Below are 15279 nucleotides of genomic sequence, written 5' to 3' on the forward strand. Positions count from 1 at the left end.
TTTCCACAGCAGAAAACTATACTGTAAATAGGAAAAAAAAAAATCTTTATTTTCTAAAGCTTTCTCAGCTCTGCTTCTTCTTTTTTTTTTTTTTTTAAGTAAAAGTAGTGCCCTTAAGTACATATGCCTTTGTTTAATAAATAAAGAGCCATGGAAATGCATTAATCAAGAGTTAAGTCATTATTGGGAAACATATTTAAACTACTTAATCATCAGAATAAATGACTGTGCTAACAACAGAAGGGATGATTAATTTTTTGTTACAAACACTTGCATATTAATAGATAGTTAAATTTTTGTCAATCCTTTTCCGGTTGAAATGTTCCAGTAGATCATCTAACATAGGTTCAAATTACCAGCTTTCTAATAGATAGAGATTCAGTAGCAAGAAGCTATATGAATCAAGCATGCACCATCCCGCAGCATAGGTCTGATGACCCCTGAATGTGACCTGCTCCCAGAGGAAAGCAATTTAATGCTCCATGGCACAGAGAACAGTATGTATGAATCACAAAACCTCCAGATAAATTAGTGACAGGTACATCTGAATAGGATTCCTTCTAAGTCCCTTATCTGCAGCCAGGCAAGCTCCTTTCACCCTCACCTTCAAAGATAAAGCCGCTTGGCATGTGGCTGTGGCAGACTCTCACAAAGCAAACAGCCCCCATAGTCCATTACGGAGGGGGAGAAAAAACAACAACAAACCTCCTTGTTTCAGGTACTGTGTACTGTGACAGCAAATGGGATAAAGTGAAAACTATCTGCAGTGGGAAAGTCATCAATCAATACCAGGCCTTATGTCTTCTCTAACTTTCATAAGCTCCATGCCTCTTGCTCTTTCACTTTTATTTTTGACAGTTCTGATACCCCAGAGTTGCAGCCATGACAAAGTTCAAGAACAAAACAACAGGTTGTTAAAGACAACTTATCAGAGGCCAAACAGGGAGAAGAGATGACAAGAATTAATAAGTAGCTACAAGACAGATCTATGACAGAATGGCGCAGAAAGACACAACAAGCTTTTACCTCTAGCAGACTATGGATTCCATTTGAAAAAAACCCAAAGAAAAACTGAGATGCTAAATACATGCTCTAAGCACTTAGGGAGGTGGATCATAGAAAAGATGAAAAATAAATTACTTTCAAAATAACACAAAAGATATATATTTGTGAGAGACCTTATTTACATATCTTATCAACCACAGATACAATGGAATAAAAAAAACTACGAACTGTATGCTTTAAACTGAATGTCACTGAATAGCACAAATGTACTGTCTTCAAAGTTAAACATTAACTACAAAAATTCTCTCAAAGGGAACAATAAAACAGAAATATCACTTTTCACTTTCCACCCTTCTTATACTTCTCATAGTCTATAATTACACTTACTCAAGACTTTCATTTCATATCTTAATAAAGGCCATGTCATATCAGAGTTAGTTATATAGCATAGAATTCAACAGCACAAAAAAAGAAAAAAACAAAACAAAAAAGCAGTACTCACGTTTCAGGTTCTGTTAGTAGTCCTTCTCAGGCAAAATCAGGGTTGTGCTTTCTGGGTGAATCTGTGTTAAACCAAAATGACAAAAATCTCAGTTTCCCATGGCACTGCCACTTAGAATGCATACAAATAAACCCCCAGTTAGTCAAGGAGAAAAAAATTGCATTAAAGAGTACTGATTTGTAAATTTGGTCTTTTCAAATGCAGATAATGTTTGCCCTTACTCCTCCCCACATATCTTTGCAAAATTTCTGCCCAATCAACTCATTACTGTAGAAACTCAACTATGTCTATGGTCAGTGAATGAAATTCCGGTTTAGGATTAACCTTCATAAACATGCACAATGGGGGCACCTGGGTGGCCCAGTAAATTAATCGGGTGCCTTCAGCTCAGGTCATAATCCCAGGGTGCTGGGGTGGAGCCCCACAGCAGGCTCCTTGCTCCACAGGGAGCCTACTTTTCCCTCACCCTCTGCCTGCCTCCCTGCCTGCCTCCCTGCCATGCCCCCTGCTTGTGCTCTCTCACTACCTCTTTCTCTCTGTGTCAAATAAGTAAAATCTTAAAAAAAAAAAAAATGCACAATGGTTGGGCACCTGAATTTGAGAGAGACAAGGATGATGCTAGAAAGAAAAAACAAACAAAAAAACAAAAAACAAACAAAAACAAAAACATAAAGAATGTACAATATGATAGATTTAGCTAACTTAACTATTGTCCTGTATATGAGGTGATTCATAGTACTCTAAATGTATAAAAATGAAAGCAAATCCACTTTGAAAACATCAATGCCATATCCAATGACACTTGGGAGAATATAAATATAGCTACTAAATTTACCTTCTTTGAAATTACACAGGTTTAATTAAATTGGATATATGTCCTTTACAGCCACAATAATTTAAGCAACATTAAACACCACTTAAAATAGGGAAGAACTTCAGTTAGCAGGCAATAAAAATATTATTTCTGCTCTATCTAGCTACTGTGTTTATATTGAGTTATTTATTTACAATGTACTTTAACATTACCAGTAATTTTTTAGAAGCTTCAGTAAATGGAGTACTAAAATGTTCAATTAAAACATTAAACTTTACTTGAGAAGTACCATATTATAATAATGTTAGTTTATTTTTTATGGATTAGAAAAAACTATGAAAAGTAATAGAACAATTAGTTTAAATGGTTAAAAAGCCAAATGTCATGTGTGTATTGTTGAACACCTTATTTAAATTATATAAATAAAAAGTCATGTAATAGTCCTAATCACTACATGTCAAGAGTGTTTTACTGTATAATGGAGTGTTCAAATTTTCTGGTTAATTTTTCATTAAGTCAACAAATAGTTCTTGACTAAGATGACCTTATAATTCCTCTCAGCTTGACTAAACTTTAGAAGGGTTTCTTTCCTTCACTCTAGGCCCTTGACCTCTCTTTTCTTAGAACATTTGCTTTAAACTTGCAATTGTGAATTATTTTTTCTGCCCCTTTGAGAAATAAATTTTCTCCCAACCTCTTGTCAGTTTTACAACCCATATTATCTCCAGGACTTTGGAAGCCATACCTTTGAGAGATAATCATTAAGATAGTGCCTCTAGTATTATGCTAAGTGAAACAGGACAATCAGAGAAAGACAAATATGAGATGACCTCACTGATACGAGGAATTTGAGAAATAAGACAGAAAATCATAGGGTAAGGAAGGGAGAAAATGAAACAAGATGAAACCAGAGACAGAGACAATCCGTAAGAGACTCTTAATCTCAGGAAACAAACTGAGGGTTACTGGAGGGGAGGGGAGTTGAGAGAGATGGGGTGGCTGGGTGATGGACACTGGGGAGGGTATGTGCCATGATGAGTGCTGTGAATTGTGTAAGACTGATGAATCACACCTGTACCCCTGAAACAAATACTACTTTATATGTTAATAAGATAGTGCCTCTATCTTTGAGTCTCTATGTGAAAGTAGGAGCTTAACTTTGATAAGCACTATTAACAAACACAGATGCCTAATCACATCATCATCCTTCCCCCAACATCTTGCAGTGTTTTTTCTACTACTTCATCTCAGCTTTTAAAAATCTCCCATTTTTTATTTCAGCAGTTACGTTCAATACCTCTCCCCTACCTAAGTAATAGTCCTCAATAAAGTCTTCCTTGACTATTTAACACCATCTGGTACAATTTTTCTTTCACAATCGGAAGTGTCTTGTATGTGCCAGAATACTAGTAATTCAGTGGTGGAAAAGACAGACATTGTACTTGCCTTCAGAGTACCTACAATCTAGTGGGAGACAGACATGTAAATTGACGTGTAAAATACAATGTGATCCATACCAGAACTGCAAGAAGAGAATGGCGCACCCAACAAAAGTGGAAAAATGATGAAAAGAATAATAGAATGAGTGTCTTTGAATCCATCACTTCACAGACAATGAGGTGTGGAGGTAAACTGGAAGAGGAACAATGCCCCAGGAAGAGGGCCTGGTGTGTGTGAAAGCCCACAGGCAAAATAAGCATTCTCTGCACAGAAATGTCAGATCAGAATGGCTAGATTTCCTGGTGTGATGCGGGGAATGCCAGGAAATGAGTCTGAGACACCACTGGAGGAAGACAAGAAGAGGCATTTATGAAGTCTTACAGTTGCTTATTATTCTTTTTAATTAACACATTAGGGGAGGCAATATAAGCTAAGGTTCAACGTCAAGGTCTCTGGTATCAGACTCTCAGGCTTTGAAATCTGACTCTCTCTCTCACAAGTGGTATACTAGGCAAACAGTCCATCCTCTCTTCATCTGAGTTTCTCCATTTCATAAATAGGGATAATAAAAATACCTTATGACGTCTTGTCAGGATTAAAAAGGAAATCTCACATAAAATAGTCAGCACAAGGCTTGGTACATGGAAAGTGAGCGGTGGAGTGATGATGATGTTGATGACGACGACGGCAATGACCATGATAGAAAGTAATCTATGATGATATTGATCATGAACTACATACTGTATACCAGGCCATAAGGGTCATGGTGAAGAGTTTGAGTAAAAGACATACCACTAAAGAATTTAAACATGGAGAAATATTATCCAATGTGCATTTTTGAAATAGCATTCTGATTACAATTAAAAGAATGTTTTGAAAGTTGCAAAGTGAATGCTGTAATCCAAGTAGTTAAAATTTTGAGTAAATATTTGTAGGGATATTAATTAAAAGTCCATGTGTGCAGAGTGATTTTTTTAAGATTTTATTTATTTATTTGTCAGAGAGAGAGAGCACAAGCAGAGGGAACAGCACTCAGAGGCAGAGGCAGACTCCCTGCTAACAAAGGAGCCTGATGAGGGACTTGACCCCAGGACCCTGGGATCATGACCTGAGCCAAAGGCTGATGCTTAACTGACTGAGCCACCCAGGCATCCCTAGAGTGGTAGGTTTTTAATAGAATGGCCTAATAATAGGGTAAATATACCTCTTTGTATTAACCATTGTCTGGTTATAATTAATAGCACAGCCTTGGAGAGCATGGGTGGCTCAGTGGGTTTAAGTCTCTGCCTTCAGCTCAGGTCATGATCCCAGGGTCCTGGGATCGAGCCCCGCATTGGGTTCTCTGCTCAACAGAGAGCCTGCTTCCCTTCCTCTTTCTCTGCCTTGCCTCTCTGCCTACTTGTGATCTCTGTCTGTCAAATAAATAAAATCTTAAAAAAAAAATTCTCTGTCCTTAAAAAAAAAAGTAGCACAGCCTTTTACTCATAAAACTGTACTGTGTTTAGGTGATAAACTATATAGTATTTGTCTTTGTGAGCATTAATTAGTACATTTATAAGGGGAGTTTTGTTTAACCAAACAAATCAGTTGAATGGATGCTGTTCCCAATATATAATACATTAGTAATCATAAGAGAAAGAACTACCCTTCTTTTTCATATTTATTTGTCAGACATGGCTTTATGCTACTTACATGTATTACCTCATTTAGTTCTAACAGCCCTATGGGTGTTATTGTTATATCCCTTCCACACATGAGAAAATTAGAGCATATAGAAATAATTTGCCCAATTTGCATAGCATGTAGAAGAGCATAGATTCAAACCAGACAGCCTGGATCCAGAGTTTGTCCTCCGAACCCCTGTGTGAAAAGTGCTATAATAGAGAAGTTTTTATAGTATCAAAGCTCAGAGAGCACTACTGTAAGCTAAGAGGACACTAAAGAATCACACAAAGAACACTGGGGCACTAGGAGAAGAAACTTTTTCAATAAGGTAGAAAGCACAAAGAGGATAAAATAAAAGTAGCTTTAAAAAAGAAAGGATATTTCAGGTAGATTTTAAGGAATGAATAGAACATTTGTCTCCTTGAAAACTAAACATAGTCTACTTTAAAGAAGAATCTATAACGGCACATATTTTTTCCCTACCCAACTAGATCTGGTCACTCCATCTTCTAAATGCTCTTGTATTTATTAAGCATACTTAAAAAATATGTTTTTTCATCCCAAATAAATCTGTAATCAACAACATTCTGATAGATTTCTATTATACATAAATGAAAATCTAAAATTCAAACTCCTGCAACAATAACTTTTTTTCTTTCTCAGAAACACCAGGCTTCTGCCATTTCTTTTGGAAGTATAATCTTCACTCAAATCTTACATTACCAGATCTATCTCATTTATTTCTTTTTCTACTCCCTACATCCTTATTTAAGACACATATATGGAGCTTTTTTTAATGGAAATTATTTATTCTTTGCTAAAGAGATTTCCCTTTGGGATGAGAGGACTCTACCTGCTGGTTCATTTTTGGCTCATTCCACCATACTCCCCACTCCTTTGACAATATAAGGTGGTAAAGTGTCTCTCTCTTTCCTAGCAAGTGTCACAGTTACCATTTTTCATGTATTTCTCTGACTATTGATGAAATTATTACTAATCGTAAGTTCCACAAGGGCATATGCCATGTTAGTTTTTATATTGTGATATATCCTGAAAGAGATCAGAATATGCCACCCTAACATATGGCACTTTTCAGTGTGGGTTAGTTGAGCTGAAGGTAATTGAGAACCAACAGATGCAGAAAGAAGCCTTCTCACAGTTTTCCTTACATGATTAAAAGGAGAAACTTCAGAGAAATGAAGACTGCCAAAAATCCCTTCTCTGAGAAGTTTTGCGTGAAGAAGATGGAGAGTCAGCACCAAGATGAGTCTCCACCAAAAACAAACAGGAATAGCAACAAAACCACTTACTAAAATGGCCCGTGTCTTTCATTAGTTTCCCCATATCATTTACCCTCCCACAGTTTATCCCTCCTAAGAGACCAAGTCCCCCCTTCCTTGTCTAGTCCATGATTTATTGTCCTCTGTCATTAATATTATATAAACTTCCAAATCTACCAAATTGTGGGATGTTCACTTCTTTTCTGTGGAGCCTCCATATATGTAAAATTAAAATAAAGGAACATATGCCTTTTTCCCTGTCAATCTGTCTTTTGTCAGTTTAATTCATGATGATAGGGGAAAAATCTTTTCTTCTGCTTCTATCCCCAGCACCTAAACCAATGCCAGACTCAATAAATATTTGACAAATACATGGTGTGTGACTTGGCAGGAAACATGTACTTAGAGTGACTGATTCATAGGAGACACCATGAAAACTAGCAGCTGAAATTACCATAGAAATGTTGTTGCAGGAGTGCTATGCCGTGTGTTGTCCTCATGATCATTTCTAGAAGTTAGACAAGGTACAAATGTAAATGACATACCCACACCCCCCCACACACGCACACACAAATAATAATAATAATATATAATAGTAATAGTAATAAAAGTAAACAAACAAGCAAATAAATAATGAATAAATAAAATAGCTCAAATGAGATTGAGATAAGAAATCTCACAGCTCTTGGGGCGCCTGGGTGGCTCAGTGGGTTAAGCCGCTGCCTTCGGCTCAGGTCATGATCTCAGGGTCCTGGGATCGAGCCCCGCATCAGTCTGCTTCCCTCTCTCTCTCTGCCTGCCTCTCTGCCTACTTGTGATCTCTCTCTGTCAAATAAATAAATAAAATCTTTAAAAAAAAAAAAAGAAATCTCACAGCTCTGTCATCATTAAAGACTCAGTCTTCCTGATTTTCCACCCTTAGCCAGGGGCTTCAACCTTCAAGTTGTCTGAAGTATTGCTACTTTGGTTCCACCTTTTATAGGTTTCAGTAAGCAAAAAATAGGAAGGGAAGAGGGCACAACAAGACAAGAACAAAAGCAAAATTTGGTGCCCCCCCCCTAAGAAGAGCTATCCTAGACACTAACCTATAATGTCTTATTGAAAGCCCCTTCAGAACTAAAACTGAAATGTGGGTATTTAGATAAGTCTATTGTCATCTTAAACAATATACGATCTATTATTAGTAAGGTAAGTGAGAAAAACAACTATAATTTTTATTTTCTCTTATGGAAATGTTCCATTTTTAACTCCCTGAGCATTTTATATCATAAAACCATGATTTCTCTTTCACTAAAACTTTAGGGGATAAATCTTGGCAATATAATTTCTATTACATATTTTTCTTTAAGTTTACTCCTCCAAAATGATAAACTAAGGAAGCCCAGGTTTAAAACTGGATTCATGTTCTGAAGTATCAAGACTTGTGAAATATATTATGGGAAGAACAGAGACAAATCTCAGGTCCTCTCATAAACACGTGTGAAGGTGACAGGCGACCTTATACTCAGTCCACATTCAAATATATCCCCATCAGCAACCTTTGGGACTTCAACATCTTAAGTAACCCCATCTCTGACTACTCTCTTCTCAACTCTTAAGAAGCTTCATTCAGTCAATCCTTGATGTTAATAACTACTGAAGTTAAGCCATGGCAGCAGGAAGGCATTCTTCTTTGGCTTTTGAATGTGTGTTTTCATGTGTCTGTGTGCTTACATAGTAGTGAATGCTTGCAGTTTTGGCTATTATTTTCACACCAAACAATGAATCCATACCGTGATGACCTGAATTGGGACCAAGTTCGGCAGTTCTACCATTTCTTCATTCTGCCTCTTCGTTAAGTTTTCGTTACTTGTTCTAAGCTGAAAATAGAATTATCTGCCAAAATGAAATGAGAACTGCAGATTCTCAAATGTATCCCCCCACCTTTCCTCTCAAATATTTGAATTTCAAAGACATGCTCTTCATCTAAATAAAGAAAATAACCACTTAGGAAAAATATGGGTGCTCTTAATAAACTTGAGAGGATGATGTTCTGTCCGAAGAATCAGGAGTGAATCTAATTCAAAATGAAATTATATTTGTGTTCCTACTTTTAAGCTAATTTTAGGGATTCTTTCAAAAGAGAGTTCTTTAATTGATTAGGTAAGGTTTTGAAAAACTAAATAGACTACTTCTTTATTTCATGACAGTTTTGTTATTCAGAAGAAGAAAAGCTTACATGTCAAAAAAACCCCACAAAAACATAAAACTGCTGACTTCAGAAAAATAGCAGTTTTAAAATTTTTGCCAAACACTGTTAAGCAATACAGTTAAACATAATTATATTCTCTTTCCCTACTCTTTCTTTTTGGTACTTTAGTAGCATCAGATAGATTTCAATTGATTGTACCTTATACATGTTGAATGAAGACTACAGATATATTTAAAAATTCCTAAAATACAAAGACTAAGTTGAGAAAAAAATGTCACTTCTTCTAAGTTTTAAATAGCCAGCAATCCAGTTCTCCTTTTTCTTAGTGTGTGTCTCTGTGTATCGGTAATGATGGGATGACATCTAAAGGATCAAACACAAGATTTCACAAGAGGAGGCTGCTGCCCACTGGATTAATTATGTGACATCTTTAGCCAGCAAATAGAAGCTTACTTCTATTTAGTTTGTGCTATTGGGACAATTATTTATAGGTGCATACATTTCTTAGAGCTTGTATATGTCTTATTAAAATTCCTAAGGAGAACGCTAATAAAATCATAAAAAATTTCTATTATTTGTGCATTATTATCTCAGGTGTTCATTTTTTTATTTGAAAATTTTAACACAAAAATTTCAGACATATCAATATAATTCCCATATAATGCACTCAAAATAATGCAATACATTCATATTTTTGATAAAAACATCATACATAAAATTTCTTTTTATCCCCCAGCTTTATTAAGGTATTATTGACAAATAAAACTAGCATATATTTAAGATCTACAATGTGATGTTTTGTTATATGTATGCATTCTGAAATGATTACCATGATCAAGCTAATTAATATATCCACCAACTCGCATACTTTTCTTTTTGTGATGAGAGCATTTGAAATCTACTTCCTTAGCAAATTTTAAGTATACAATACAGTATTATTAACTATGGCCACCATAAAATACATTAGATATCCAGAACTTACTCATGCTACATAACAGAAAATTTGTACCACTTGACTAATATATCCCTATTTCCCCAACCAGTGACCAGCAGTCTACTTTCTATTTCTGTGAGTTTGACTATTTTAGATTCTACATATAAGTGAGATCATGCAGTATTTGTCTTTCTGTGCCTAACCAATTTCACTTAGGAAAATGTCCTCTAGGTTTGTCTATTGTCATAAGTGAGAGAATATCCTTCTTTTTCAAGGCTGAACAATATTCTACTATAAATAATTTTCCATTCCATTGTGTGTGTGTGTGTGCGCACACCACATTTTATCTATTCATTCGTCAATAAACACTGAGGTTGTTTCCATATATTAGCTATTATGAATAATGCTGCAATAAACATGGAAGTACAGATAGCTTTCTGAGATAATGATTTTTGTATTTTTTGTATCTACTCAGGGGTAGGATTTCTGGAACAAATGATAGCTCTATTTTTATTTTTTCATGGAGTTATTTATTTATTTATTTTTAGTGTGAGAGAGAAAGAGAGAGAGTGAGCTGCAGAAGTGGGGGCAGAGGGAGAGAATCTCCAGCAGACTCCCCACTGAGTGCAACTCTGGCTCAATCTCACAACCCTGAGATCGTAACCTAAGTGATTTAATCCATTTACATTTAATTAATGATAAGGACTTATTATCATCATTAGCTAGATGTTTCATGATTACTTTGCAGTTACTTTGTTCCTTTCTATCTTTGTAATATAATTTTTTTTTAGTTGTCTGCTTTGCTTTCTTCATCTTTTGTCTACTAGAGATTTTTTCTTGTGTTTACCATGAAGCTTACTTAAAACATTTAAGTCTTTATTAAGCTGATAACAACTTAATTTTGATGTATGCAATTCTACACTTTAACTTCTCTCACAGAATATGTCTTTGATACTAAAATTTACATCTTTTATATATTGAGCATCCAAAAACTATTATAGCTATGATTATTTTTAATTATTTTGTTTCTTGACTTTTGAGTCAAAAGATTATATATCACCATTGTAATATTAGATTCTTCTGAATTTGAAGATATTCTGACATTTACAGTAAGTTTTTTACTTTCATATATTTAATGTTGTTGCTATATCATCTTTTCTTCCAACTTGAAGAAGTTCTCTTAGCATTTCTTGTGATGTATGTCTATCAGATATGATATTCTTGGTTGACAGTTTGGGCCTTCAGCTTGACTGGCACAGGGGGTCAGCTTGGCACTAGGGGCAGGCCTAGTGACTTGGTCCATAGGGGTAAGACTGGTCCTGAGTCTTTGGGGGCCAGACTGGAGGTCTTCTGGGTTGGACCTTGGTCATGGGTCCAATAAAGGCTGGTTTACTAAGTCTGTTACATAGCTTGAATTCTTTTCACTTAAATCTTTAGAACGTCTCATTATTTCTTATAACTATGTATTTATCTTGCTTGGATCTGACCCTAGCTTTCCTAGATTATATATTTAAGTAATTTCCTCAGAAAGGGGTTTATTTACAAGTGAATTTTTTGCACTTTTGTTGCCTAAAGCTATCCTCATGTGGACCCTGGCACTTGACTAGCTTGTCTGTGTATAGAATTTCAGAGTTTTGAAGGCATTGCCTCACTGTATGTACTAAGTGTTGCAGATCGCTGATGATGTTAATTCTTCAGTAGAGGGCATTTTTAATTTGTTTCTTCTCCTTGAAAACTTTTAGATTTTCTATTCATTCTTGGGAGTCAGAGACATCATAGTGATGTATATGTATGTATATATATGTATATACATATGTATATGTATACATACATACATCATATATATAGTAATGTATATATGTATACATATATACACATATACATATACACACACGCACACACACACATATATATGTACACATATATAAGGTTGCCCAAAACCAAAAAGAAAAAAAGACAAAACACATATACATATATACATATATGTGTATATATATATATATATATATACACATATATGTATTTTATCTTCTTTTTTTCTTTTTGGTATTGGACAACCTTAAAAAATCTTGGCATGGGGCGCCTGGGTGGCTCAGTGGGTTAAAGCTTCTGCCTTCGGCTCAGGTCATGATCCCAGTGTCCTGGGATCGAGCCCTGCATCAGGCTCTCTGCTCAGCAGGGAGCCTGCTACCTCCTCTCTCTGCCTGCCTCTCTCTCTGCCTGCTTGTGATCTCTGTCTGTCAAATAAATAAAATCTTTAAAAAAAAAATCTTGGCACAACTGTCTCTTCAACTCAGGGAAATTAAAATTGGACTCTTAATAAATTTACTTTTAAATAATTATGATCAACTTCTTGGATTTTGTACTATATAATTTTTTATTATTATATTACTCATTTAAAGAAGAGGAATGACATGCACTGACCTATTTGTTAAAATTGTTTGGCTAGGGACACCTGGGTGGCTCAGTTGGTTAAGCAGCTGCCTTCGGCTCAGGTCATGATCCCAGCGTCCTGGGATCGAGTCCCACATCGGGCTCCTTGCTCATCAGGGAGCCTGCTTCTCCCTCTGCCTCTGCCTGCCATTCTGTCTGCCTGTGCTTGCTCTCTCTCCCTCTCTCTCTCTGACAAATAAATAAATAAAATCTTTAAAAAATAAATAAATAAAATAAAATAAAATAAAATTGTTTGGCTAGAACCCAATAGCAACTCTATGAAACTAAATGCATTATCACCTGCATTTATTTCCATTATATATTATAGATATGTGGTCACCATGTCTTCAGAATGTTATGATGAGTTGACACACAAGATCCTGGGATATATTTTCATACATAATTGACAGATATTGTATGTGGAAAATTGGAAAGACTCTACATGATTTTATCTTCCTGAAGAAAAGATTTACTTTACCTCTTGGTGGGACTTTATATTAGGGAAAAAATACCTTAATTCGATAAGGGGTTCAGGTCATTTGAGTCTGGGTTTCAGTCTTTACAAATCTCACTGTATTTTTACTCAACTATCACCTTTAAACACATTTTATAATGGAGTGAAATATTTGATATTTAATCTTCATAAAGTTATAGTGGAACTCACATAATCATATAGTCCTGGTGATAATATAAATCAATATAATCTCTCTTTATGGAGTCTGTGATTTAGTTACTTTTGTTGTTGTTTATTTCTAGGTTTTTTGCTTTTACTTCTACTGGAGACTATCTGGATTTGTTCTTAGAAGATCTTTTCTTTTTTAATATTTTGTTTTGTTGAATAATTATGCATAATAAGAAGAATTTGGTGGCAAGGATTTCTCTGTCCAAATCAACAAATCCTTTGATTTTATGATTTTATTTTTTGGACTTGCTTCTCTAAGCCCTTATTCTAATTTCACAAACAAATAAAAGGTTGGATGCTTCTGGGGGAAAATATTGGTTGTTTGGGGGTAACCAACTTAACTTTTATGGTTAAATGAAATATTCACATTCAACCAAGATGATTTCTAAAACCTTTTCCTAAGACACAGGAATAAATGGCGTTTGTTTGAAGTACAATACATTCACACCTAAGCAGATTTTTGGCCTGGAAGTAGAGCAGGGAGAGTTAGAAGGAAGGGTGCTTTCAGATACTGGAAGTTGTTTGGTTGCAATCTTAGGCTAAATTTGTCTCATTTTCTTCTTTCTTTCTTGTATATGCAGTGTAAGATGTTTTGTTTAACCATGATTTTTAATAATGCCTATATTCTTCCTGTTTGTCAGTTTCTACCTTATCTAAATAACCAGAGGAGATGACTATGATATACATGTATTTGATCAAAAACTTCTATGGACTCTGAAAAACAATCTGAGGGTTTTAAAGGGGCGGGGGGTGGGAGGTTGGAGGATCCAGGTGGTGGGTATTGGAGAGGGCACAGATTGCATGGAGCACTGGGTGTGGTGCAAACATAATGAATACTGTTATGCTGAAAAATAAAAAAAATTAAAAAAAAAAACTGTGGTGCAGAAATGATGTATAGAATAATTAAGAACAATAAAATCTTGCATAAAGTAGAGCCAAAGTAGAGGAGATGTTTAATACATTTCTCAATTATAACAAAATGAAGATGAAATAACACATAATCCCATCATCCTAACACAATTATTGTCTGTAAGATAATTTAGAAAAGCAGCTTATGAAGAATTATCAGTAACCATAAATATGCGTATATTTTCACTCAATAATTTCATTTCTGGTAACTAATTCTGAGGAAATAAATCAATCAAAGAAAATGCAACTCTGTGCATTGAGTTTTGTTTGTTTGTTTGTTTTTTCCTTGAGAGAGAGAGAAGGAGAGTGAGTATAGTGGAGGGACGGAGGGGAGGGAGAGAAAGAGAGAGTCTTAAGCAGGTTCCAGGTTTAGTGCAGAGCTCAATGCAGGGGTCGATCTTATGATGCTATCATGATCTGAGCTGAAATCATAAGTTGGATGCTGAAGCAACAAAGCCAGGTGCTCCAAGATTTATTTTAACTTTAGTTTCAATGACTAATGTTTAAAAAATTTGAATATCTGACTATTGTAAAAATATTGCACACCAACTTAACCAGTCCTTAAAATGAAAATTGTGATGACACTAGCTACATGAGATCTCCATTTAATGTAATACATAAAAATTATGTCATGACCATTAGAGTAAAAGTGAAATTATTAACTTATGGTCAAAAAATAAAAGGGACCTGAGAAAATATGAAAGAGCTGCATTAGGACAATTGGATACTGTGATGTTATTTTTCATCATTTTTATAATTAATATGCAAAAATCACGGGAAAAATTAGAAAGTAGAAAATTAGAAATAAATAGGAAGTATGTATTTAGTTATGTAGTATTCATGGAATAAATAGCTATGAGCACTTACTAATTGATACTGGTTTGAAATCATGCTTAGTCTACCAATTAATTACTGTAATTAAGCTTTTGTTATATGAAGTTTTGCTTTATTAAGCTTTTGTTATTACTAGACAGCTTCTTAAAAAATGCCCCACAACTTAATTTTTAAAGGTAAATTCTATGTTTTATTCAAGTTTTTATTCACTAATGTCTAAAACAATGGCTTAAACATGGCATGTTGTTGATGAATATCTGTCGAGTAAATTTGAGACTAGAAAACTTTGACACCTTTTTAAAAGTTAATTTAATTTTGGGTAAGTAATGAACCACATGAGTCAAATGATGGTAATAGAACACATAGTGGGAAAAAAAAATTCTCCTTTCCATCGTCATCTGCCAGCCACTATTCTCTTCCTACATATGCAAACAAAAACCTATATGTAATATTTCCCTCTTTTTACACAATGAGAGTGTATTATACATAATTTACTGCAGATTGATTTTTTTTCTCAATTAACAATATATCTTGGAAATCTTTCCACAACAGTATACATTTGACCTTCTTCATTCTCTTTTATGATAACA

General features: G+C 34.8%; 1 protein-coding gene across 1 annotated transcript in view; it reads right to left on the reverse strand.

The window, feature by feature from the left end:
* MGAT4C (MGAT4 family member C) overlaps positions 1-15279 on the reverse strand; it is a 746802-nt gene that overhangs the window by 325717 nt on the left and 405806 nt on the right. The window contains exon 4 of the mRNA XM_047743470.1: positions 1508-1568. The gene's annotated coding sequence lies outside the window, so the exon portion shown is untranslated. The remainder of the gene's footprint in view (positions 1-1507; positions 1569-15279) is intronic.

The sequence above is a fragment of the Lutra lutra genome, chromosome 8 (genome assembly GCF_902655055.1).
Source record: "Lutra lutra chromosome 8, mLutLut1.2, whole genome shotgun sequence".
Taxonomy (NCBI): domain Eukaryota; kingdom Metazoa; phylum Chordata; class Mammalia; order Carnivora; family Mustelidae; genus Lutra; species Lutra lutra.